A 27600-nucleotide genomic window follows, 5' to 3' on the forward strand; every position below is an offset into this window, starting at 1 on the left:
ATTGGAGAACATCAATAACATGACCCATGTATGGCTGTGAAATGCCAAACTCGGAAGCAATTTCCCTTCAAGCAGTTGTCCTTGATCAGTGTTGTGTTGTGGGTTCTGGAGAGCAGGAAGGCGCCGAGACGATGAGTACAGCATGGCAGATCTTTATTCGGTGGAAGTGACTGTACTGGGGAATAGGGGTTACCTGCCCTCCTTTTATACCTGGCCAGGTGAGCAGCCGGCCAATCGATTTGAACCTCTGTTTCCCGCTGAAACTGAGTTCCCGTCAAAACAGTTACAGTTCAACACCCCCTGGTGGTGACTGCTATGTAAGTGTGTATGTGTTCTCTTCACCTGGATACATAACACCCCTTCCCCCTTAAAAGACAAAACAATCCCCTCAAACAAACGGTCTCTATTGACGCACATAGTCTGACAGGTACGCAGGTGGCCGATGAACCCGGGATGAACGTCTTAGGGGAACTTTCCCCATGTCTTGGATGGCAGAGTCAGTGTTTGAGTCCTGGTTGACCATTTCCTGTTGACCCACCCCAGAGTCTGACCTTGTGGCAGGGTTGTCGCTGCGGTCCTGGTCATGTTGTTGTCCCGGTCGAACAGGGCTTACTGGCAACTGTACTGGGTCAGAGAGGTCCTCCTCGGGCTCAGGTACTATTGTTTGTTGGTGGGGTTAGTAGTGATGATTTGAGCTTGATGATGGGTAGTCTTTCAGGTGGTCGCTCTGTGACCATTCAGGAACCCGTTTCCTGACCTGATCTATGTGCCGTCTGACCTGACGACCCCCCTCCACCACTCCTACATAGGATAAAGGCCCAGTTTTGTCAACCACCACCCCCGGAATCCACAAATGTCCGGACCCATAGTTCCTGGCCCAGACCAAGTCACCAGGGTGTAACTCCCTAGGGGTTTTGGGTTGCTCAGTCTCCGAAGCCACTCTGTCGGGGTGAAGTCTGTCCAATTTGGTGATCAGGCGTCTGCCCCAACGGAGTTCCGCCAGGCTCTTCCCCATTGCTGTGCATGGTGTGGTGTGTTGGGATAATAGGAAGTCTGCCAACCTGTGATGCCAGTCACCAACGATGATGCACCTGAGTGCGTCCTTGGTCGTTCTCACCATGTGCTCTGCTTGTCCATCAGTCGATGGGTGGAAAGGCATGGATGTGACGTGTCTAATCAAATTCTCTTTCATGAAGGCCTGAAATTCAGCAACGGTAAATACCCAAGACTGGACCCTGCTCAGGATTTTATCTGATGCAGTCTCAGTTGCTATGTCCCTTGCATGGAGAGGGCATTCCGGTAGCTCTTGGATTGCCAGTATCTGTGCAGCAGGTGCCGGATCAGGTTCTGTGTTAGTCAGGGGTAGCCTACTTAACCCATCTGCATGGCCCATTTCTTTCCCTGGTTTGTGAACCAGCTTACAGTTGTACGCTGATAAGAATATGGACCATCTGAGCATCCTTGGGGAGAGAATTTGGGGGGTTTGTTTGTCCGTGGTGAATAAACCTAATAGAGGCTTATGATCTGTGACTATAGTGAATTCCCTACCATAAAGGTAGTTGTGGAATTTTTTGACACCAGCCACTATTGCCAGGGCCTCCTTGTCTATCTGGGCATAGTTCCTCTCTGCCCCTGACAAGGTTCTGGAGTAGTATGCGATGGGCACCTGTTCCCCATTTTCCTCTAGGTGGCTCAGTACTGTGCCCACTCCATAGGGTGAAGCATTGCAAGTAATGCAGATGGGCTTTGTTTCTATGAAGTGGGTGACTGTAGACCTGCTTGAAAGTAGGGCCTTTAAGGATTGGAAGCTTTTTTCGTGGACATTGGTCCAGCTCCATGCAGCTTTCTTATCTAGGAGCCTGTGCAAGGGCTCAGCTATTGCTGCCTTGTGGGGTAAGAAGGAATGGTAAAAGTTGAGCAGCCCAAGGAAAGCTTACAGTTCAGCCTTGTTCTTGAGAGTGGGGGCCATCTTAATTGCCCTCACTTTGGATTCTGCAGGGTGGATCCCACTGGCATCTATTTTAAACCCCAAAAACTCAGTGGATGCCACCCCAATGCTGCATTTGTCCCTTTTTAATTTGAGACCTGCAGCACGTAATGTGCTTAAAACTGCCCTCAGTATTTCAGCCAGTACTTCTTCTGTATCCCCTGTAATGAGGACATCATCAAAACAAGGGCATACCCCTTGAATGCCCTTAAGAGTCCGCTCCATTACCTCCTGGAAGATGCCTGGTGCTACACTGACACCAAACTGCAGGTGGTTAACCTTGAAGGCTCCCTTGTGTGTTACTATTGTTTGCGCTTCTGCTGTCTCCCTGGTAACCGGCAGCTGCTGGTACGCCTGCGTGAGATCTAGCCTAGCAAAGATGGCACCGCCTTGGAGGGAAGCGAGAACGTGGCTGACCGTTGGGACCGGGTAAGCGTGCTGGTTAAGGGAGTTTAAAGTACATTTATAGTCGGCGCAGATCCTGACCTCCCCGTTAGCTTTGAGAGGGGTGACTATGGGGGTCTCCCACTCTCCCCTTTCTACTGGCTGTAGGACTCCCTGTTCGACTAGTTTGTCTAAATCCCCTTCTATCTTGTGTTTAAGCACGAAGGGGACTCGCTGGGGTTTAATCCTAATGGGGAGAATGCTGGGGTTTAGTTTAAAAGAGATGGGGGGGGCTGGTGTACCTGCCTAGCTTGTTATCGAATACGTCTGCAAATTCTTTGCAGACAGATTCGATGCTGCTTCCCTGGGTCCTATAGATGCCTGAGATCCCTATGCCTAGTGCCTCAAACCAGTCTAGCCCAACTAGACTAGTTCTCTGGCCCTCAACTATGATAATATCCAAGTGCCCTTGGAACTTCTTAAACCGCACTGAAAGGGTGGCCTCCCCCTTGATTTTTACTGGGGCATTTTGGAAATAATGTTTGAGGGCCTCAATTTGACCCACTGCTTGCTCCGGCTGCAAGTAAGTTTAAAAGTCTCATACGATATGACTGAGACTGCAGAGCCGGAGTCAAGCTCCATTTTACAGGGAATGCCCTGTAAATGTACGTCCAATTTAATTTTGGGTTTAAGTGGCCGTCGGGCCCCGGTTCAGCAGATGGCCCTCCAGCTTTCGAAAAACCCTATGCTGGTCGGTTTCTGGGCCCCGGTACCTTTCTGCGACGCTTTCTCCGGTTGTAGCTCGTGGAAGCCCTCTTGGAAATGGCTACAGCAGACCGCTGCGATGTGGCCTGATTTTCTGCAGGCCCGACACGTGGCCGACCAGAACTTGCAGTTTGTCCACGCGTGGTCTCTGCCGCAGACTGCGCATTTCGGGAAGGGAATTGCCTTCTACTGGTTCTCCCAGCTTCCTCGTTGTCACTCCCGTTGTTCCGGCCTCCTCCAAACCTGATCGATGCCGGTCTCCTCTGCTTTTCTGCTCCCGCCATACACAGCATCTTCGAGGTGGATGGATCCTCCTGGGCTGCTGGGTTGGGGGGTCTGGACTGCTTGCCCCGTGCCGCCGGCCACCTCGTTGGCCAAGATCTCGTCCTAAGCATCTTGGAGGGTTAAGTTGGGCCTTGCAAACAGCCTCTGTTGCAGGCACTTGTTGCGTAGGCCAAACACGAGCCGGTCGCGCAGCCTCTCATCCAGATTGGAGAACTTGCAGAGGTGGGCGGCCTGCCGCAAGGCCGTGATGAACTCTGATGCCGATTCGCCTGGCAGTTGGACCCTCTGGACAAACTGGAACCGCCAGGCCAGCTCGGACATTCGTGGCTTGAAATGCCCGTTCAGCTTCTCGGTGAGGTCATGGAATGAGATGGTTCCAATCGGCGTCGGCGAGCACAGGCTTACGGCCAAGTCGTAAATGGCAGGCCCGCTTACGCAGAGCAGGGTCGCCACTTTCAGGCCATCTTCGGTGATCCGGTTCGCCCAGGGGAAATTTTCAACCTGTCCCAGGTGAGAGTCCCACCGTTCAGGGTGAAGGATGTCGAATTCTCGGGGCTGTCTGATCTGTGCCATCTCTGCGTACGGCTTCCATGAATCCTGCTCCACCAATGTGGCCACTAGCGTGGTGGCTAGTCAGTCGTCGAGGGGGGGGGAAAGATGCCTCTTTCCTCCAGCAAGCAATGCCGTCCCCTAGTGACTTTCAGCTCTTATGGTGAAGCAGGATCCCACCTTCATCGCCACTGTTGTGTTGTGGGTTCTGGAGAGCAGGAAGGCACCGAGACTATGAGTACAGCATGGCAGATCTTTATTCAGTGGAAGTGACTGTACTGGGGAATAGGGGTTACCTGCCTTCCTTTTATACCTGGGCAGGTGAGCAGCCGGCCAATCGGTTTGAACCTCTGTTTCCCGCCAAAACTGGGTTCCCGCTAAAACAGTTACAGTTCAACGCCCCCTGGTGGTGACTGCTATGTAAGTGTGTATGTGTTCTCTTCACCTGGATACATAACAATCAGCTCATCAACCTTTCTCAAGTGAAACTCATTGGTTGGTGTCACTTTGTTCTTGATCAGATAAATCAGCTCTTCCCAGTTAACCATCTTTACATTTTGTGGCCTGGAAATGCACAGTGCATGGTAAACAGCCTACATTTTGTAATGAATTTCAACTGGAGAGACCCTTTCAGCAGTGACAAATTCAGCCTTGGCACAGTGCTTAAAGTGCGCTGACAAATACAGCAAGCTTTCATTTCATAAATAGTAGCAAATCAACCTTTCCTCAAGTCTAAATTCTGCCTGCTGAAGTGAAAAATGTAAGAACACAAAGAGAGCTTTTAGAGCTGTTGGTCACTTATAACATTGGAGCCTTTACCTTTCATTCAGATCTTTAATGTGTGGCTTTGTACATCTGTTCTGGGAAACACAAGACAGGCTGAATATGGAAAGTGTACACAGATTGTCTTCTGGAATTCTTTTCAACCTCTTAATAGTAATCCTTGAGCTTCTCCTCAAACATGTGACTAAAGAATGGACCAATCAGCAGTCTTCTGAGGTGTTACCTAATTATTTTTTCCAATTGCCTTTCTCCTAACGAGATATTGGAGATTTTTCTTCTGTAGCCACCGTGAAATCTAGCAGTCAATGCCCTTGGACTTTAAATATGAAAGAAGTGTGTCTCTTCTGAAATTGTCCAGTATCATTAATAGGCCAAGGAATGCACTGCTTCCTTGGAAAACCTATATAACTCCTGTCAGCATTGTAGGAAACTTATATCACTCCTGTCAGCATTGTAGCCATCTGTCATTTTATTCATGTTTACTTTGCTTGCTTTTATTTCTTGTACTTTTTTGTGTATGGCTTAAATTGTAAACCTGGAGTGCTCTTTTCAAACAGAAATGCAGCATATGAATCTTTAAAAAAAGACAATCCCTATGATTAATTTTATGCTGTGGTTGGACAAACAATAGTAATATAAGATGATTTATCTTAAATATTTTAGTATTGGCAGACTATCTTAACCAGACAATGCTCAGGAGGAATTCTGGCAGAATTGTTCCTGAAGAGCAGTTTTCACAATGAATACAAGGCAATTAAATAAAGCATATTTGCTGCAATTAGGAATGGATTCCCAGGTTTTTCTCAAGAAAGAGGCTTGGTTCTCATAAGCAGAGTAAACAATCTGTGGCTCCAGGGCAACAGACAACCCCTGAAAGTTTTCCAAAAATCAGGGTGCAGCTCCCAATTCTCCCAAAAGTTGTTAGCAACTTGTAGTTTTTAATGTGACAGAAGTAGAAAATGATTAAATAGATGACTGGAAAGTAACCACATACATATTTACCCATCACGCTATTCCCTGGTGGGTTAAACTGTGTTCTGCAAAGTACAGAAAATAACTATGAAATAGTAAGATGAAGACCTTAAGGAATGAGGTAAGCCAAAGAAAAGGATATAAACAGCTGATTCTAGTTTATACTGATACTGTTCTTTAGGCCTCTCTTCACATCTTTCTCTCCTTGCAAAGCATCCCTGCCTCTATCAGGTCTGCCTTCCATTTCTTACATTGCCTTTTCTTCTTCAAGCTTATCATATATCTCATTTTGTGGATCTCAATTGCTCTTTTCCAACTATGTTAATCCTGCAAGGTAGTCCAGACAAGAAGCACAACCTGGGTTACTAGTGTGCTGTCTTTGTTCTATGATTACGTTTACAGAATCTTGTACATCTGAAAGTATTTCTGTCCTCCTTTCCTTTTGTTCTCTGAAAAACTAGGGAGGGTCCCTTCTTGAAATGTATCCTGTTAAGTCGTGGGCTCTTGGGTGCAGGAATGACGACACGAGGCTGAGTACAGGATAACTCATACTTTATTCGTACTAGAACTGTACTGAAACCTGGGCTGCAACCAGCCACAATATATAGTCTAGCCCCTAGGCGGCAGCCAATAGGTTTGAACCCACTCTTGCCACCTGGGCCTAGCCAGTTGCAGGACAGGAGACAGCTAGTCTGGGTTGCTGGAGAGCCGTTAGCTGCTCCAGCAACACATGTGGTGTGTCACCACAAGCCCAGTACATAACATATCCCACTATCTAACCTTTTGTAGGTTGAAACTAATTTTACACACTAATTGTCCTGTCTGTGGCTCTCCCTCTTGTCTCCCAAAGTCATTCCCACATACCATTACAAACCATGACTTATTCCCCCTCCTCTTGACCCATGCATTCTTTTCCCCCCCATAAATATGGGGCTAGGCTACATACCAAACCATCTTTGTCCCATTACATTGTCCCATCCGACCTGGTCACTCAGGGAAGGTTTGTTTCAGGCCTTGTTAAAGAACTTTGACTGGTGGGGCCCAGGAAGAGAGCCTGCCCCCATCTGTGGAATATTCTTCCCCCAGAGGTGAGGCAGGCCCCCAGTCTCCTGGCCTTCCGAAAAGGAGTCAGAACATGGCTCTAACATAATCTCCTCTTAAATTGACTACTTTTGAATGAAGGCAAATATAGATATTCCAGGATAATGTTGCAAGATCCAATATGAATAGAATAGAACAGAACAGAACAGAACAGAACAGAACAGAACAGAACAGAACAGAACAGAACAGAACAGAATAGAATAGAATAGAATAGGAAGGGACCTCGGAGTCCAGCCCACTGCTCAAGCAGGAGAACCTATCCTGGTCAATGGTTGTTCAGTCTACTTTTGAAAAATTTCAATGATGGAGAACCCACAACTCCAGAAGGCAAGCAATTCCATTGATGAATTGTTCTCACTGTCAGAAAATTACTCCTCACTTATAAGCTGGACCTCTGTTTATATATTGTTAACATAAACATAACATATACATAATTTTTAACAAGATAAAGATAACAAGATAAAATGTATGTTAAAACTTTTCAATAAAAAAAAACATATACATAATTATATTTTAATTATAATTACATTTTATTCAGGACATGACCCAGCTGGGAAAGGATTGGTGATTTGTGGAGAAAGAAGGAAGCTGGATAGAAAGGCTTGGAAGTCTTCATTTGGTTTGTAGATGAGAGCTTTCCAATTTCTATGAGTTTTCTATGGCTAGAGGTATAAGAGAATTCTGAGGATAAATAATGCAAAATTCAGTAACTTGCCAGATTTGTAATTAATGATTTTGCCCAATATTTTAAGGCTTTATAAACCTTAGAAGCATAGAAAGAACCAACAAGCATGCTATCCATTAATGAGATAGGAAATGGAAATAAAATAGACAAAGGAAAAATATTCAATGTATTTTGTTAGCCACTTTGAGAGGCACCTTTATGACGGTTTTCAATTTTTATGTACACTTTGATGTGTAAGGAGCATTCTTTTAACTGACTGATCTTTTCAAGAAGATAAATCAGATACATTTTACACACATCTGATTTTATTAAAAGGTCTTCACCAGAACCTATCTTTGTTCACAGAGGATGTAAGTTTAACTTTTCCCCTCTTCTTAAAACCAGAAAGAAAATCACCTGATACCAATTAGAATTCCTTTACTGCTAAGCTGATTTATAGTACTGTAATACAGCACTGAAAATATGAAAGCAGAGAAGCAATATTTCAAATTCAGCATAAAATCAACAATAAAAATGTATATTTATAACCTGAAAAGTATGATTTCATCTTGGAGAATTACCAAGCTAATAACTGTAATAAGCAAGATTTTTGGTTGTCCCATATTGCATCTATTAAACACTTTAAGCGGAGTGGGAATAAATCAAATCACAAAATTATTTCTGGATATTCAGACATATTTTTAACTATTGTAAAAATGTGAATGACTATCACAACTGGTTATCATTTGTTCTTATATTTCAAGCAGGTTTGAATCATGAGCTTCATTGTTACATCTTCCAAACTGCTGGATGGGTGCCTATAAGTCTGAAAAGAAATTTCATTAAATAAAGATTTACTAGACTTAAAAAATATTTTTTTTTAAAAAAACAACAATCAAAATACATGGGATAATGTGGATTCTAAACACTACCAAGGAAACATGTTACTGTAGATGCAGAAATGAAGTTTAGGAGAAACAACATGGTTACTAAAAATGGCTTAAACCCAACGTCCTTGAAACAAAATGATTTCAAGCTGACCTCTTTCACATCAATTATTGGATTCATAGTTTTATTCTACTGCCAGGATCATCGCTAAACAGGGTGTCAAAGAAACGGCTCCCTGTAGCATCAAAAACCTCTCTTATTCCTCTCTGATCAAACTTCACCTAATAGTCCAGAGGGTCCATAACTTTCTGGAGAAGATATGCAGAGATCTCAAGGGAGCAGAAGGAAAAGGGGAAAGTGGCAAATAATCTATTTCCCCCTCTTCCAAAAAAATTACAATTGGATGAAAAAATTCCACTGAGAGAAATGGTCTTTTTTATTAGCAGATTTATTTAGCCTCAGTCCTGATGATTAAACCCTAATGTGGTGAAATGAAACTGCTTTAAACCAGGCATGTCCAAACTGCAATCCATGGGCCGCATGTGGCCCTGGACAGCTAATAATGCGGCCCCACAAGATCATAAACTTTTTAACATTATTATGTGATTTATACGCATTAACTGTATTATATATTTTATATGCGGTCCAAGACAATTCCTCTTCACTAAGTGCGGCCCTTGCAAGCCAAAATGTTGGACAACCATGCTTTAAACAAAGGTAGGGCAGATTCTCAGGAAATTTATAAAATAACCTTTGGATGCCTCTAAACTCATGAAGGAAGAGGACTGAGAGAAACATTGGCCTCTTTCCATAATATTGGTAATCAAAGTCAAGTATTCAAATGGCTTAGGTTCAGGAATGACAAAAAAGGCTATTTTCATAATGTACAGTGTATGTAGGAAATTTAATGCACAGAGAAGTGAAGGTTACCAGTCTAGACAGCCATTAAAAGGTCTGACAAATTCCTGGAGAATAAGTCTGTGATATTTACCAGAATGGTTCAATTGAACTGGTTGGGGAAATGGGGAGTCTGTGGTCTTCAGAGATTGCTGACTTCTATTGTTCAGCATACTTTCTTATTATTAAGTTCCTTGAGGAGTTGCCTAAGTTTATCAGAAGCTCAGTGATGAAAACTTCAAGTACCATGAGGGCAAAAAAGGGAAAGGAAAAACAGAAGAAAAAGGTCTGAAGGCTTGTCAGTGGCCTATCAAATTCTGCCTTATAAAATAAGAACATCAATTTTCCCATAAATGTATATTTTGGGCCTCACTAGTATATTTCCCCCCTTGTTTGAACAAGCTACTGTTTTTATCTGCAGAAATATTGGCTGTTTTCACAAAACTCATTCAACTGGATTAAGTAGAAGGGAGAAGAATGTTTTGTGAACAGGATAACCCACCCTTAGATGAGTGAGCATAGTTTTTCTTGATCAGTAGTTCTGGCAAACACAAGAACAGAGAGTTTAGTTTCTCTTCCAGTTGCGAGGAGAGAGATGAATATCTAGAGCAGCCTCTCCAAAATAGGACTTCTCTAGGAATTCCTTGGCTTTCCCTCTCTCTGATTATAAGGATGTACCTAGGGATAACAGGCATTGCCCAACTGCATTGCTATTATTAGTGAGGTATCTTTATTTTGTTCATTGACTGGAATCAAACAACATTGAGAACCGAAACTGATAAGAATCCAATTGTGACAGTCTGATCTACAAACTACAGCCTGACCTACAAAATTTGGAGCTATGAATAGAAATGATAAAAATCAAAATCCCACTAAAATATTAAGATTGTGAAAACTATGGTGTAATACAGGGCAGCATAAAAGTGTGTGATTTAAAACAACATATGATTTTTGCCATCCTCTAGAAATGAGAAAAAAAATTAAACACTGATTTCTGCTTGAGATACTAATTCACATTCAGCTGCATTGCCTTCTATATGTCTAGGTAACCTGCGTAAAGATGAAGTTTCTGTGGGTAAAATGAGATTCATGGCAATATGAAAGAAAGTGCAGTGTAACTCATCTCTGCAGCAATAAGCACTTGGCATCGTCTAAGAACAAGTGATTTCATAGCTGTTTGGTTTTACTGAGTAACATGTGGTTGGTTCAATTCAAAATATGACTTCAGGGCATGCTGGGACTTTTTTCTCTGAGTGCAGCTGACCATTACTGACCGTTGATGCTACTGCTGCTAGAATGTAAGGTCTCAGGAGAGGATGGTCATCAAAGTGAGGGAAGCGGGCAGAAAGATCCAATAAGATGTCAGACAGGAGATCTATCAGGCACATTGCTTGGGCTAAGCCTAAATGTGGAATTTATATCAATAGAGATTACACTATGTTTCATTTCTCAGATACCTAATTGCTTTTAAAGTTGTAATACTTTTGACAAATCTTGATGTTTTGTAGGACAGGAAAAAAAATCAGCATCCATTGCGGCTGCTCTGTTTTTTCCTGCCCATATTGTAATACTTGAAGCTAAGCTATCACTTGCATGGGGCAAGAATTCAACAAATTGCTATTTAAAACAACTGGAAGACCTTGTTGTTTAAAATGTCACCTGCTTCTGTTTTATTGCCTAATGGATCTGGGCTCTTGGTTTTCCTCCACAGAAGCCTGCAACTATTTGCACCAAATGTTTCACATTATTCAGTGTGAAAAGCCTCCTATTCTTTCAGATTTTTACAAGTGTATACATCCATAGAAACCTGATATTTCATATTTCATTCTACTTTGTGAATGTCATTGTGAGGGAGGCTGGTTCACATGCAACCCGCCTAGCCTGTCTTTGATCAGCTTGACCGCAGCTAATTGTAAATGGAGAACAAATGAAAGAAATATTTATAAATTTCATGGGAATTCAGGCAGGGCCTAAGCCTTTCCTAATGCCTCCATTCACAGAAACTGTTGAATAGCTTTAGTCTACTGTGTGTTTATACAGTGTTAGATTGAGCTTGTTCAGAGAAGATACACAAAGTTAGTATTGTAAGGAGTCTGAATCTCTTTCTTTCTTTCTTTTTTTCTTCCTTCCTTCCATTATATTTTGCCTTCTGCTTCACAGAAGAGGTTCATTGAGAAAAGAGTAACACCATAATTGTTAGACTCCAAGGTATGCCGAAGACAAGTGAGAGACAGGAAGAAACCACTGTAAAATCTAAAATTTCAAAGTGGAAAACTGAGTTGGGAAAAATCAAACTGAAAATGTTAAAGATTTGTCCAAAATAAAGTCATAAATACTTTGAGCCAAGGGAAACAGCTGGTGGTTCATGCACACTAAGTCTTGAGAGAGACAACACCACAAAACATTTAATACCATGAAATGAACCAGGACTTGCCCCCAATATACACATCCCCTTGAACTGTGAATCCTCTCACATTATGCCTTTTTATGTTCAATTTTACAACTTTATAAATGAAGCTAAGGCACACAGTCTGAAACTCTTTCCTCAGTTTTTTCTGAGACGTTATTTTGTCTAGACCAGGGCTTTTCAACCTTTGCACCCATTGTACCACTTTTAGGATATGGCAACATCTGAGTACCTCCAGTCGCCTAGCAAAGTGTCAAAAACTTAATGACCAAAAAAAAAGGAAAAAAGTGATGAAGTACAGGTAGTCCTCGACTTACAACAGTTCGCTTAGTGACTGTTCGAAGTCACAGTGGCACTGAAAAAAGTGCTCCTCAAGCCAAAGCCGAGCAAGACACCTGCCTGCCCGCCCGGCACTGCTCTTCCTCCTGTCCAAGGTTTTCATTGTTGTGAGCATTTCTGTTGAGGATTGGCAGCTGGGGTGGGGTGGGGGGGTGTTTGGTTTTTATTCCCCCCATCTGCTGGGTGGTTGCAGCAGGTTTTGGTCACTTCACATGACCCTGGGACACTGCGACTGTCATAAATATGAATCAGTTGCCAAGCATCTGAATGTAAATCACAAGACCCTGGAGATGCTGCAACATTCCAGCTGATCGGTGCTTTTTCTGGGCTCAGAAGCACCAGGATCAGCGCAAAGCTCCATCTGGAGCCTGGCGCTGATCCTGGCGCTTCCGCTGAGCCCTGACAGCCCTGCAGCTCCAGCCATCTCTCGCTCAGGCTTGTGCAGTGCTGCCACCAGTTCAGCTCATTCCCCTCCCCCGCTACCACTTTTCTAGGATGGTCGCGTACCAGCTGCCAGGTGCCAATCTACCACAGGTGGTACCTGTACCACTGGTTGAAAAGCCCTGGTCTACAGAGCCAAATTAATGCAGTGTTGTGCTCTTTGGTCATAGTAATATCGTTGCATTATGTTTGTTGTTTCTGCTGTCAAATAATGACATTTTGTTCATTTTGATATTGACTTTTTTATTTGTTCGAGTTGGCTTTGCGCTGAACTATTTTTTGGTACTGGGATTTACTTCAAAAGAAATTTTCATGTATTTGCAGCAATTTATTTTGAATATGTATTGAACATATGACTTTATATATATAATATATATTATAAAGACCTTAATGAGCTAAAATTACATTTATTCTGTAAAGGACATATGGAACAGAGGAATAGGATGGTTGCCATGAAGTTACTATGCTTGATTCTGGTTGTTAGCATATGCAAGGTTGTGATTAAAGGAACTGTTCTGAAGTATGAAACTAGGACAACCACTAAGGTACAGAGGACTTCATATCTCATGTATAGTAGCATCAGAGGCTTGTTAATGTGAATTCCTATCTTCCAAGAAAAGATCTCAGTCTTAGAAAACCATTGGTTTTATCAAGGTGAAAGCTGTAGCTCCCTGGAAATTTCCATTGTTACCCTATTGTATACTGCCATAGCATTAATGATAGTTTGGTATGTCTACATCAGATTAGCAATAAGCAGAGAACTTCCAGATTAGTTAGAAGGTAACCAAATATGGAATAATGTATGTATTAGCTCAGGGTCTTCAAACTTGGCCCTTTTATGACTTGTGGACTTCTGAGGAATTCCGGGAGTTGAAGTCCACAAGTCATAAAAGGGCCAAGTTTGAAGACCCCTGTATTAGCTAATGCAATTGTACTACCTGTAGCTCTGTGTGAAAATGACAATGAAAGCTTATTGGGGTTTGTACTTGGAGTCTCGCCCAAGGAAACATTGTCCAATATGTTCGTTGTGTGCTGAAGAAAAGTCGGACCTGTGGGAAAATACTATGAAGGGGAAGAAGGGGGAAAAAGTCTGCATCTTATGTTATTCCCTGAAAATATATTGTGCTGAAAGGTAGTGATGTGAAGAAAGCTGGCAGTTTTGCTGTGGATGTAAGCGGGATTCACATTATTTACTGAAAATACAATGAACCTAGACAATCTTGTTGTTTTACTTGGTCAATAAACAAGGTCTTTAAAAAAAATAATCAAGTTAAATATTATTAATGTTTGGAATTTTTTAGGAGTTTTTTTGTGTGTGTCAGTGTTGACTTCCAGTGATTATCAGTACAAGTGTCTGCAATTTTATTGGTATGATTTCAGAAGTGGTTTGCTATTGCCTTCTTCCTAGGGCTGAGAGAAAGTGACTGGCCTAAGGTCATCCTGCTAGCTTTGTGTCTAAGCCAAGACTTGGGTACACAATCTCCTGGTGTCTAGCTTGATGCCTTAACCACTACACCAACCTAGCTTTCTAATAATATGTTTAATAATGTGTTTGTAAACACTCACAAATACATTCACTTAATAAAAGAAGTGAGCAGTATAAAACTACATTTTGTACCTATTACATAGCATTCTCCTTTGACCAAGTCATTCTCATATTGGGAAAGTGTTTGTGCAAGTACTGTACCATGTTACCTATAGTGAGCACCTACTTTTAAAGGAGACACAATTAATGATACTTACCCATGATAGGCGGTTGGATGAAGTATGTAAGGGAAGAAAAAAGTGTGAGGAAGAAGTGTGTGAACTCACAACCATTGCCAGACAGCACTGCCTTGCCACTGGGACTTAGAAGGGGCATCCACAAATGATGCCACACCATAAATTAACCTTATATGCACAAATAAGGAAGGAATAAGAGAGAGACTGTTAAATATGAAGTGAGCCTTAGTCAATAAAGAAGAGAGTCTTGTGAGCTAGTCAGCTAGAGTTTTGTTGTGCTGGGAAGCTGCGCAGCACTTATTTTGTTGCTGAATCTGATTATCAATTTACAAAATTAAGAGACCTGTTCACTGAATGTCATTATTATTATTTTTACTAAAGGCTTTTAGAATATTTTTGTTGTTGTTAGCTGCGAAGTCGTGTCCGACTCATCGCGACCCTATGGACAACATTCCTCCAGGCCTTCCTGTCTTCTACCATCTTCTGGAGTCCATTTAAGCTCACGCCTACTGCTTCAGTGACTCCATCCAGCCACCTCATTCTCTGTCGTCCCCTTCTTCTATTGCCCTCGATCTTTCCCAGCATTAGGCTCTTCTCCAGTGAGTCCTTCCTTCTCATTAGGTGGCCAAAGTATTTGAGTTTTAGCTTCAGGATCTGGCCTTCTAAAGAGCAGTCAGGATTGATCTCCTCTAGGACTGACCGGTTTGATCGCCTTGCAGTCCAAGGGACTCGCAGGAGTCTTCTCCAGCACCATAGTTCAAAGGCCTCAATTCTTTGGCGCTCAGCCTTTCTTATGGTCCAACTTTCACTGCCATACATTGCAACTGGGAAGACCATAGCCTTGACTATACGCACTTTTGTTGACAGGGTGATGTCTCTGCTTTTTAGTGTGCTGTCTAGATTTGCCATGGCTTTCCTTCCCAGGAGCAAGCGTCTTTTAATTTCTTGGCTACAGTCCCCATCTGCAGTGATCTTGGAGCCCAGGAAAACAAAATCTGTCACTACCTCCATTTCTTCCCCATCTATTTGCCAGGAATTGAGAGGGCCAGATGCCATGATCTTGGTTTTCTTAATGTTAAGTTTCAACCCAAGTTTTGCACTCTCCTTCTTCACCCGCAACAAGAGGCTCTTTAGTTCTTCTTCACTTTCTGCCATTAGAGTGGTATCATCTGCGTATCTTAGGTTGTTGATATTTCTTCCAGCAATCTTAATTCCAACTTTTGATTCATCTAGGCCTGCCTTTCTCATGATGTGCTCTGCATATAAGTTAAATAGGCAGGGCGACAGTATACAGCCTTGCCGGACTCCTTTCCCAATTTTGAACCAATCAGTGGTTCCGTGTCCAGTTCTCACTGTTGCTTCTTGACCCGCATATAGGTTTCTCAAGAGACAAATAAGATGGTCTGGTACTCCCATCTCTTTAAGAACTTGCCACAGTTTGTTATGATCCACACAATCAAAGACTTTAGCATAGTCAATGAAGCAGAAGTAGATGTTTTTCTGGAACTCCCTAGCTTTTTCCATGATCCAGCGTATGTTGGCAATTTGATCTCTAGTTCCTCTGCCTCTTCGAAATCCTGCCTGTACTTCTGGTAGTTCTCGATCCACATACTGCTGAAGTCTAGCTTGTAGGATTTTAAGCATGACTTTACTAGCATGAGAAATGAGTGCAATGGTGCGATAGTTTGAACATTCTTTGGCACTGCCTTTCTTTGGAATTGGAATGTAAACTGATCTTTTCCAATCCTGTGGCCACTGTTGAGTTTTCCAAATTTGCTGGCAAATTGAGTGTAGCACTTTTACTGCACTGTCTTTTAAGATTTTGAATAGCTCAGCTGGAATACTGTCACCTCCACTAGCTTTGTTGTTGCTCAGCTTTTCTAAGGCCCACTTCACTTCACATTCTAGGATGTCTGGCTCGAGGTCAGTGACCACCTCATTGTGATTATCTGGGACGTTAAGCTCATTCTTGTATAGTTCTTCTGTGTAATTTTGCCACCTCTTCTTAATCTCTTCTGCCTCTGTTAGGTCCCTGCCATTTTGGTCCTTTATCATGCCCATTTTTGCATGGAATGTTCCCTTCATCTCTCCAATTTTCTTGAAAAGATCTCTGGTCCTCCCTATTCTATTGTTTTCTTCTATTTCTTTGCACTGTTCATTTAAGAAGGCATTCTTATCTCTTCTAGCTATTCTCTGGAATTCTGCATTCAATTGGGCATATCTATGTTTTTCTCCCTTGCCTTTCGCTTTCCTCCTTTCCTCAGCTATTTGCAAAGCTTCCTCAGACAGCCATTTTGCTTTCTTGCATTTCTTTTTCTTTGGGATGGTTTTGGTTGCTACCTGTTGTACAATGTTGCGAACCTCTGTCCATAGTTCTTCAGGCACTCTGTCTATCAGATCTAATTCCTTAAATCTATTTGTCACCTCTACTGTATATTCAACAGGGATATGATTTAATTCATACCTGAGTGGCCTAGTGCTTTTCCCTACTTTCTTCAGTTTAAGCCTAAACTTTGCAAGGAGAAGCTCATGGTCTGAGCCACAGTCAGCTCCTGGTCTTGTTTTTACCGACTGTATAGAGCTTCTCCATCTTTGGCTGCAGAGCATATAGTCAATCTGATTTCTGTGTTGACCGTCTGGTGATGTCCATGTGTAGAGCCGTCTCTTGGGTTGTTGGAAAAGAGTGCTTGCTATGACCATCGTATTCTCTTGACAAAATTCTATCAGTCTGTGCCCTGCTTCATTTTGTACTCCAAGGCCAAACTTGCCTGTTATTCCAGTTATCTTTTGGCTTCCTACTTTAGCATTCCAATCCCCCATGATGATAAGGACATCATTTTTGGGTGTTAGTTCTATAATGTGCTGTAGGGCTTCATAGAACCGGTCAATTTCATCCTCTTCAGCACTGGTGGTTGGGGCATAGACTTGGACTACTGTGATATTGAATGGTTTCCCTTGGATTCGAACTGAGATCATTCTGTCATTTTGAGGATTGTATCCCAGTATTGATTTTCCTACTCTTTTATTGACTATGAAAGCTACTCCATTTCTTCTGAGGGATTCTTGCCCACAGTAGTATACCTGATGGTCATCTGAATTAAATTCACCCATTCCTGTCCATTTTAGTTCGCTGATACCTAAGATGTCGATGTTCAATCTTGTCATCTCTTGTTTGACCACGTCCAGCTTTCCTTGATTCATGGATCTTACATTCCAGGTTCCTATGGAGAAAAAATCTTTACAGCATCGGACTTTCCTTTCACCACCAGACACATCCACAGCTGAGCGTCCTTTCGGCTTTGGCCCAGTCGCTTCATTCTTTCTGGCGCTACTAGTACTAGCCCTCTGCTCTTCCCCAGTAGCATATTGGACGCCTTCCGACCTGAGGGGCTCATCTTCCAGCGTCATATCGTTTTGCCTTTTGGTACTGTCCATAGGGTTTTCATGGCAAAGATACTGGAGTGGGTTGCCATTTCCTTCTCCAGTGGATCACGTTTTGTCAGAACTCTCAGCTAAGACCTGTCCGTCTTGGGTGGCCCTGCACGGCATAGCTCATAGCTTCATTGAATTACGCAAGCCCCTTCGCCACGACAAGGCAGTAATCCATGAAGGGGTAGAATATTTTAGGGGAATATAAACTTATTATGCTTCTCACTTTTTCTACTGACGGGGTAAATTTAATTGTAATAGAAGTGAAAATTTGTATCGCAGGACTGAACCGTGGGTTGGGTCTTTGGTGCTGTCTGAACTTGATTGTTTTCATTACCTAACTAGGTGACATCATCAGTGCTAATTACCTAGTTTGTAAGAAAGCAACCAAGCTTAGAAAGCACCAAGGACCCCATAATTTAGTTCTATTAGATCTGCCCAATGAAAATCGGGACTATCATTAAATAAATGTTTTCTGCATCTGTTTGCTTTCATCTGGTGCTTAACCATATTTTTACAATCCTATATTTTTTACACGCAAGGGAAAAATAGTTCAGTGTTGGATTTTGGGGGATATATGGGAAATTAGGTCCCAAAGATAACAAAATATTTGATGCTTATATAAAAACAGCAAATGGATTTGCTTTCAACAATAGAGGAATGTTTCCTATCCTCCAGAAAGACCGTGATAATAATAGGACTCATTTTTGTCAACCATAGAGAAAATGAATGAATAAATAAATAAACTTAGATAACGTATTGAACTCAGTCAGAGAACATCACCTCGGAGTGGGTAATTGGAGTGTTATTTATCTGTCTGGCCTTTGCAAAGAATTTGTCTGGGCTTGTCACAAACATAGTAAACTAAAACTCTTACTTAGCCTGTAATGTGAGCTATGAAAATTGTGTTACATTTAAGTGGTTTGAAAGCCATGGGCTTTTGACCACAATTGCAGAATGAAAGAAAAAGTAGTAAAGGAATATAGCTTGCAAATCACTTTTATGGAAGCTGCTGAGGCAACAGAATCAAACACCAAAAAAGGATTTTCAAACAGATTAATTTAAAAATACTCACCCATTCAGATGCTACTTAAGCTTGCAGATCTATGCACGCTTACCCAGAAGCCAATATAATGGAAGAAAATTCAATTTGTTTCTTAGACATGTATAGGATTGAATTACAATTGCTAAAAGGAGTCTCTATGGAATCTGGAACATTTGATTTAATTCATACTATGATAGCTGATGGTGCAAACAAAGAAACAATGGACTTCATTTTCCCCAGTCTTTGAGAGATACTTGAAATCCTTGTTCAGGTAACCATGATCTACAATCTAAAGAAAAAAGAGACAATCTCAGTTGCTATTTATATACATCAGGGTCTTCCAACCTTGGCAACTTTAAAAAGAATGGACTTCAACTCCCAGAATTCCTCAGTCAGCAATAGGAATTGAAACTCAGCAATACTTATAATCTCAAAGGGATTTCCTAAAGGCTTTAAGGAACATTACAGTTGTGCCGTGCAATTGTATACTTGTCTATTTAGTCAAAAAGGTTTATCCCTAGAAAGTTAGGAAGTTTCTAAATGTTTGTGTATAGAGTTGCTCTCTGAAAAATAAAAGCCAATAGTAGCTTTTTCCCCCAATAATCTTTTTTTTAAACAGTCATAGATTAAAAACATCCCTGGGTGTAATTCCCATTCCTAATCCCACTTTCTGGTTATTTTGCTATAACAAAAATTAAGGCTTAGTGTCTTGGTTTTGTGAAGTTCTATATTCAAACATCTTTTGTTTCATAGAGTGTGAAAAGGTCATGAGGGGGGAAAAAATCTTTCATCAACTGTTCTACATTTTCCCCCAAATTGGTTTGCAGGCATTCTTTCACCTCCATCTGTTGCTGTTTCAGCACAAGATTTTTTTTTTACTTGAAAGGATATTATATAGCTCACCTTTCCCCACCCCCAGACACATTTTGTGAGCTGTTCATATCCGAAAGCATATTAAACAGATCATATCCAGCCTCACACAAGGAAATTGTCTACTCCTGTTCCTCTGCTGTTTGCTCTGCTGTGAAGAGATCTTTCAAGACTCAACAAAATATTTTCTTCTGAACCTTCTGCTTTAGAGATCAACAGTACCTCTACCTGATCACTTGTTTTTTTACCTACAAAAGAAGGGCTGATAGTTTATACCAACTATCTATTTATGCTAACTATTTTGGGTAGCCAGTCTGCCCAAAAATTGGCAAAAAGGATTATCTTTTTTGAATTATTTCTCTTAGAAAACAGTGGAAGTAGTAGTGAAGAAGAACCAATAATACTTTTTTGCAACTGGTTGGATCTGGTTTGATCCAAGTCTAAATCTGAATTTTCAGAAATTCCAAATGCTATCTTTTATTGAGCCTTGGTGGAGCAGTGGGCTAATGCCTCCTTAAGTAACACCAGCTGCCTGCAATTAGTGCAGGTTCGCATCCCACCAGGCTCAAGGTTGACTCAGCCTTCCATCCTTCCGAGGTAGGTAAAATGAGGACCCAGATTGTTGGGGGCAATAAGCTGACTTTGTAATAATGCCGCTTGGGGTGTGTGTGAAAGCCCTAATAAGCAGGCATATACATAGAATGAAGGCTACTGCTAAGCTTGTAAGCCGCCCTGAGTCTTCGGAGAAGGGCGGGATATAAATGGAATTAAAATAAATAAAAAAATAAAATATTGACTGTGATTAGAATTTTCTCTCATTTTTTCATCCCCACACTTCAAAATATCCCATTTAGTTCATTCAGAAATAGCAAGGAGCAGCAAGCAAGCACAAACAAAGTATAATATGCAATTCCACATTTTTCCCACCGTAATTGGACCATCCTAGTAAATTAAAGCCACTGATTAGAACATAGTTATACACAACTTCTCTTCCCCCCCCCCGTCCTCACACTAGCTTTTTTCACAACCTATTCAAGGAAATATGGGATTGTTCTCACTAAGAACAATGGAAGAAACTACCAAAAACAAGCAAATAGGCCCAAGGTACAAATGACTGCATACCGAATCATAAGAATTATCTCGAAAGTTAGCTGGTGCTTTGGAGAAGATACTTGGCTAATTTTAGCCCTTTTTGTAATGCCTCAACAGGGCTTCTGTCTCTAAGTTCTTTCCGTGTCCAGTTCCCTCTTCCCTTTGTGCTTTAAAGAAGCAGGCGAGACAGCGAGTTAAACGATTTAACTTTTAATTCCGAACCAGGCAAACAACAGAAGAGCATGACTCTTATTTATACTGGCAGCTGTCGACCGGTTAGCCAATCAGGGCTGAGCTGGTTCCCGCGCCGTACGTCTCCTCCAATCGGAGCCGGCTGATTTTGACAGCTCGGAGCTGTCAGTGGCGGCGCGTGCAGAACTGTCAGTCGGTTGCGCCTGCGCAGTTCTGTCCGGCAGCTTTTGATAGCTGTCAAAAGCTGCCGCGGCTTTTACCTCAGCCCTGTTAATCTCTATGTGTGAATGCATAACAGTGTATAATGAATACATAACAATGTGAATAATATGTGAATACATAACACCCCTTACCCCTCCCTCTGATTGAGTTGATTTTTCCCCAACTGTTTCTTTTTTGGGTTTCCCCATTCGAAGTCTTGTAAGTACGCGGGGGGTCTTTTTATCCTTTCGGAGCGCCGGGGGGTTGTCTCGGCTGGTTGTTCCTTTTCCCCAGGCATATCGTAGACTGGTTCAGGGGTCGTGGGGTCTGGTTCCGTCGTTTCAGCGTCGTTTGGGGTGGGGTCTTGCAGTGGTACATTCTGGTCGGGGGGGTTGTGGCGTGACAGTGTTTGCGGTGGGGCTTCTGCCTGCATTTCGTCGTTCCCCCTTTCCCCTATATTTTGCGGGCTGCGATGCCGGAGTTGGTCGATGTGTCTGCGGATGTGGGAATTGTGTCCCGTGTCTATGATGTATGATAGGGGACCCGTTTGTTCAATGACAACCCCCTGTGTCCATTTGTTGCCCCCCCCCCGTAGTTCCTTGCCCAGACAGCTTGCCCTGTGCTGAGAGTTCTATGCTGGAGGGGCAGTTCTGGGTCTGGAGGGGATCTGTCAGGATGTAGACGGTCCAGTCTGGTAGTTAGTCTTTTGCCCCAGCGGAGCTCTGCTGGAGATTTCCCCGTAGTTGTGCATGGGGTGGTGTGTTGAGATAAAAGGAATTGGGCCAGTCTGCGGTGCCAGTTGCCGGAGATGATTTTCCGCAGTGCCTCTTTGGTTGATTTTACCATCACCTCTGCCAAGCCGTTCGAGGATGGGTGAAACGGAGCCGTGGTGGTGTGCCTAATAGAGTTCGCCGTTGTGAAACTCTGGAATTCGTAGGAAGTAAATTGGGGGCCGTTATCAGAGACTATTACATCTGGAAGCCCATGTGTTGCGAACAACCCCCTTAGAACTTGTATTGTGGCTGCTGAAGTTGTGCTAGTCACTGGTGCCACCTCCAGCCATCTCGAATAGCTATCCACGACTATTAGGAATGATTGTCCCTGGAATGGACCCGCATAGTCTATGTGGATACGAGACCAGGGTGTCTTTGTAGTTTCCCATCTGTGTATGGGGGCGTGTGGCTGGGCGGCTCTAACAAGTTGGCAGGAATAGCAGCCGGCTACATGTGTTTCAATTTGCTTGTCTAATCCTGGCCACCAGACATAGCTTCTGGCCAGAGCCTTCATTTTGACGGTCCCAGGGTGACCTTCGTGGAGGCTCTCTAACACTTTGAGTCTGTGTTTGTCAGGTATGATTACCCTGCTGCCCCATAATAGACACCCCTGATGGGTGGATAATTCCTTTTGCTTTAAAATATAAGGTTGGAATTCTGGGTCTGGGGGTGTGCATTGCCAGCCAGACGTGACATAGTTTAAGACTCTGCCTAATATTTTGTCTGCAGCTGTGGCTGCAGCGATGTCTTTAACAGATAATGGGCATTCTGGCAGGTCTGAAATAGCCAGTATCTTCCCAGCTGGTGCTGGGTCTGGGTCGACTATTGGTTGGGGCAGTCTGTTAAGCCCATCAGCATGGCCCATGGATTTCCCTGGCTTATATTCTAAGTTGTATGAATAGGCTGACAGAAATGTAGACCATCTCAGGATGCGGGGAGATAATATTTGTGGGGTTAGTTTGTTTACTGTAAAAAGTCCTAATAGGGGCTTATGGTCCATAAAAATGGTAAAGGGTCGGCCGTATAGGTAGTCATGAAACTTTTTTACGCTAGCCACTATAGCTAAAGCCTCTTTATCAATCTGAGCGTAATTACGCTCAGGTTTTGACAGCGTTCTGGAATAGAACGCTACAGGGATCTGCGTTCCCTCGTTAGTTAAGTGGCTTAGGACTGCTCCGATGCCGTAGGGAGAGGCATCACAAGCCAGACATAAGGGCAGTTGTTCGTTAAACAGGGCTACCGCTGCATTGCTGGTGAGTAAGTTTTTTAGTAGATTAAAACTTTTATCATGCTCAGATGACCAATTCCAGGGTTTGCCTTTATCTAAAAGCCTGTGTAGGGGTTCGGCAATGGAGGCTTTATGGGGCAGGAAGGTATGATAAAAATTAACTAACCCTAGGAAGGCTTGCAGTTCTTGTTTATTTTTAGGGGTTGGTGCTGTTTTAATGGCTTTTATTTTTGTTTCAGTGGGGTGAATTCCTTTAGCATCAATTTTAAATCCTAAAAACTCTGTTGAAGGCACCCCAATGGAGCATTTGTCTCGTTTTAAATTGAGGCCAGCCTCCCTGAATCTAAGAAGCACCTTTGTTAATTTGTCAGCTAGGTCTTTTTCTGATTCCCCTGCAATTAGGATGTCATCGAAATATGGACAGACCCCGGGGATCCCTTTAAGTGTTTTTTCCATGATTTCCTGGAAGATCCCCGGGGCTGCAGAGATGCCGAATTGAAGGCGGTTAATTTTAAATGCTCCTTTGTGGGTGATGATTGTCTGAGCTAAAGCGGTGTCAGGGGTGACAGGCAGCTGTAAATACGCCTGCGCCAAGTCTAACTTGGCAAAAATGGCGCCCGACTTAATGGCCGCGAGGATGTCTTTGACAGCCGGGACCGGGTAGGCATGGGCATTTAATGCACGGTTGAGGGTTGCTTTATAATCGGCGCATAATCTTATTTGGCCATTTGGCTTAATTGGGGTCACTATGGGTGTCTCCCACTCCGCCCCTTCGACTGGTTCTAGGACTCCTAAGTTAGTTAATCGGTCTAGCTCAGTTTCTATTTTTTCTCTCAAGGCGAAGGGAACTCTTCTTGCCTTGATTCTGACAGGCATTACATTAGGGTTTAATTTTAGCGATACAGGCGGTCCTGTGTACTTTCCTAGCGAGCTGTCAAAGACGTCCGCGAATTGAAGGCAGACGGTTTCTAAGTTTGACAGCTGAACGGCGTTGACGCCTGTCAACGCTATCCCTAGCGCCTCAAACCAGTCTAATCCTAGCAGGCTGATTCTGTTTTCCTGGGTTACTAATATAGGGAGGGATCCTTTAAATTGTTTGAACTCTACGGGGACGGAGCCCTTCCCCCGGAGTTTAATGGGCGTTTTCTGAAAATCAGCTAGGCGGAGTTTGGTGGGTCGAAGGGCGGGCCGTTTTCTACTTTGGTTACAAATGTCCCTGTAGGTTTGCCACGAAATGAGTGAGACGGAGGACCCAGAGTCCACTTCCATCTCACAGGGAATTCCATGAATCAGAACGTCCACCTTGACTTTGGGCTTAAGAGTGCTGTGGACTGTGTATTCCCCCGCCCTTCCCCTCACATTAAGCACTAGGGGTTTGGAACTGTGCCTGGCCCTGGGTGTGTGTTGGCTCATACCTGCGGTTGTCACTTCCAGTTCATGCAGATTTTCTCGGCTCCGGCTCCGGCACACGGCTTTGAGGTGACCTGTCTTTCCGCACCCGTGGCATTTGGCACTGCGGAACCGGCACGTTACTCTTGGGTGGCTTCCGCCGCAGCTGGCACACTTGGCCCTGTTTGGCTGGAAGTTAGCGCCCCTCTGATTGTTGGCAGGCCCCCCTCTGTAGTTGCGTTGCAGCCTGAGCTTTTCGAACCGCCGCTGTACCGCATCGATGTCCATGGAGCCGTCATCTTCCTCGGGACCGCTGAACCCGCCGTCCTCCTGGTGCACGGACCCACTGGGCCCGCTGTCAGGTGAACGTCGGTTGTCACCGTGGCTGTCCTCATATGCAATGACTTCCCTCGCCACATCGGTCATTGTCATTTCTGGCTTGGCGATCAGCTTCTTCCTCAGCCGCTCGTCTTTGAGCCCTATGACGATTTGGTCCCGGATTCGGTCTTCTAAGTCCGGGAACCGACACCGCCGTGCGGCGTGTCTGACCCGGGTTATGAAGTCATTTGCTGGCTCGTCAGGAAGCTGTAGTTTTCGGGCGAAATTTACCCTCCAGAAAAGTTCTGATTTGAGGGGCATGAAGTATTTACTCAGCCCCTCGGTGAGATCGGCGTAGGAGATCGTGGCGATCGGTTCAGGAGTGAAGATTCCCACAGCGGCATCATAGACAGCGGGGCCGCTGAGCCAGAGGAGGGCGGCTGCCTTGGCCCGGTCGTCCGTAATCTTCTTTACCACCAGGTATCCTTCTACCTGGCCTAGATGAGATTCCCAGCCTTCTGGGTGGCGGGTGTTGAACTCTCGAATGTGGCCATGGTTCATCATGCTGTCTGTAAGCCGTGGGTGCAGCTGCTTGCGTTGTACGGAAGTTCGGCTTCCGAGTGACTTCAGCGAGTGACTAGCTCGGGCTAAGGGAAAAAATCTCTTCTCCCCTTAGGTAGTGACTTCAGCTTAGGCAAGCAGGCATCCCACCTTCGTCGCCAGTGCTTTAAAGAAGCAGGCGAGACAGCGAGTTAAACGATTTAACTTTTAATTCCGAACCAGGCAAACAACAGAAGAGCATGACTCTTATTTATACTGGCAGCTGTCGACCGGTTAGCCAATCAGGGCTGAGCTGGTTCCCGTGCCGTACGTCTCCTCCAATCGGAGCCGGCTGATTTTGACAGCTCGGAGCTGTCAGTGGCGGCGCGTGCAGAACTGTCAGTCGGTTGCGCCTGCGCAGTTCTGTCCGGCAGCTTTTGACAGCTGTCAAAAGCTGCCGCGGCTTTTACCTCAGCCCTGTTAATCTCTATGTGTGAATGCATAACAGTGTATAATGAATACATAACAATGTGAATAATATGTGAATACATAACACTTTGCCTCCTCACCTTGTAGTTTTATCCCCCATCCCATCCCTCTTGTTGCCCTGGATAGCCTTTCTTTCCCTTCCCAAAGACATTATCACTTTCACTATCACTTACACTCTTTCCGCTAATTTTTTTTCTGCTTCATTTTGTTGCTTCTGCTGGAAAGAGAGAAGGAAAAAGTACATGTATGTAAATTTCTGTGCTTCCCTGAACAAGAGAGATTGATGGGCAGTTGCAGTTGCATATAGAGCTTCACTTATAATGTTACAAATGGGGCACTTTTATTTACAGGCAGTAGGAAGCAACCTGAAAGCTACTTTGGTGTGGTAGCTAAGGCATCAGGCTAGAAACCAAGAGACTCTGAGTTCCAATCCTGCCTTAGGCTTAGGGCACAAAACTAGCTGGGTGAGCTTGGACCAGTTCCTTTCTCTCAGCCCTAGGAAGGAGAGGGCAAGCCACTTCTGAAAACTTGCCAAGAAAACTGCAGGAGCTGGTCTAGGCCATTGCCAAGAGTCAAAATTGACTTAAGAAAGAAAGAAAGAAAGAAAGAAAGAAAGAAAGAAGAAAAAGAAGATGCTACATAAGGACTTCAGGGAATGTGAATGATAACTAGCTATATTTGTTTCTGATACAACAGATTGCTATGTATAGTTGTTTTACTGCCTTTCTCTCTCACAAGCAACCTTTGTATTTGGGGAATAATAATAATAATAATAATAATAATAATAATAATAATAATAATAATAATAATAATAATAATAATAATAATAATAATAATAATAATAATAATAATAATAATAATAATAATAATAATAATATAAAGTTGGAAGGGACCTTGGATTAGGACATTTTAAAGAGGGGTCATAAATTCCATTAACTGACCAGATACTGTTCCTGGTCTGCATTGCTTTTAATGAAGAGTTTGGCTCCCCCCCTTGTTAACTATATTTCAACACAAATGGCCCCAGAAATAGAAGACTTTTCCAATTTTCTTCATGGTAAACAAAGATAGTATCATTAACCTTGGACAAAGGCATGTCTCTTATTACAGAACTGGTTAGTGTTTGGCATTCTTCTAGCACTCCAAATATTATTGTTTTAGTCTAGTATAAACAATATCTTTACATATCTTCAACTTTACATGTGTGTGTATGTGTACAGACATGCATGTAGCAGGAGACCTAAATATTATGAAGCTGAGGATGCAGCAACATTTGATTCCAAGATGTTTTGTCTTAAATATCATACCAATCTAAGGACCAATTTTTTAAAACAGGGAAGCTAAAGGAAAAGACTAGACTTCCTTCTCACTAGATAAAATAATCCAGAATTCAGTTGGGCTGCCATGTGCTTTGTTATTTATCAGATTTATGTGGCTGCCTACCTCACACAAAGCGACACTGGGCAGAGTACAGCAAAGTATAATTAATTCTGTTAAGTTTGGCAAAAAAATGTTCTATCCAGTTTAGTCTTGATTTAAATTAATCAAGAGAGATAAATGAAATGAAAAATGATTGCCTTTGGGGGTTTAGAGATCTGCCAATCAGTGATGAAATCTGACATGATGACTAGGGCATTCTGGGAGTTGAGGTCCACACATCTTAAAAGTTGCTGGGATTGAGGAACACTGATTTTGTGTGAATCAAATGGTACCCCAGTTCTTGAATAACTTGCAGGTTGTTTCTTAGACAAAACCCCTCCCAACCCCCTCCCCTCTCCCCAACCCTCCCCAACACGTCCCTCCCCTCCCCCTCCCCCCTCCCTGACTTCCCAGAGCTCAATACAGGGTAT

Source organism: Vipera berus (genome assembly GCF_964194415.1).
Source record: "Vipera berus genome assembly, chromosome: 2".
NCBI classification, from domain to species: Eukaryota; Metazoa; Chordata; class Lepidosauria; order Squamata; family Viperidae; genus Vipera; species Vipera berus.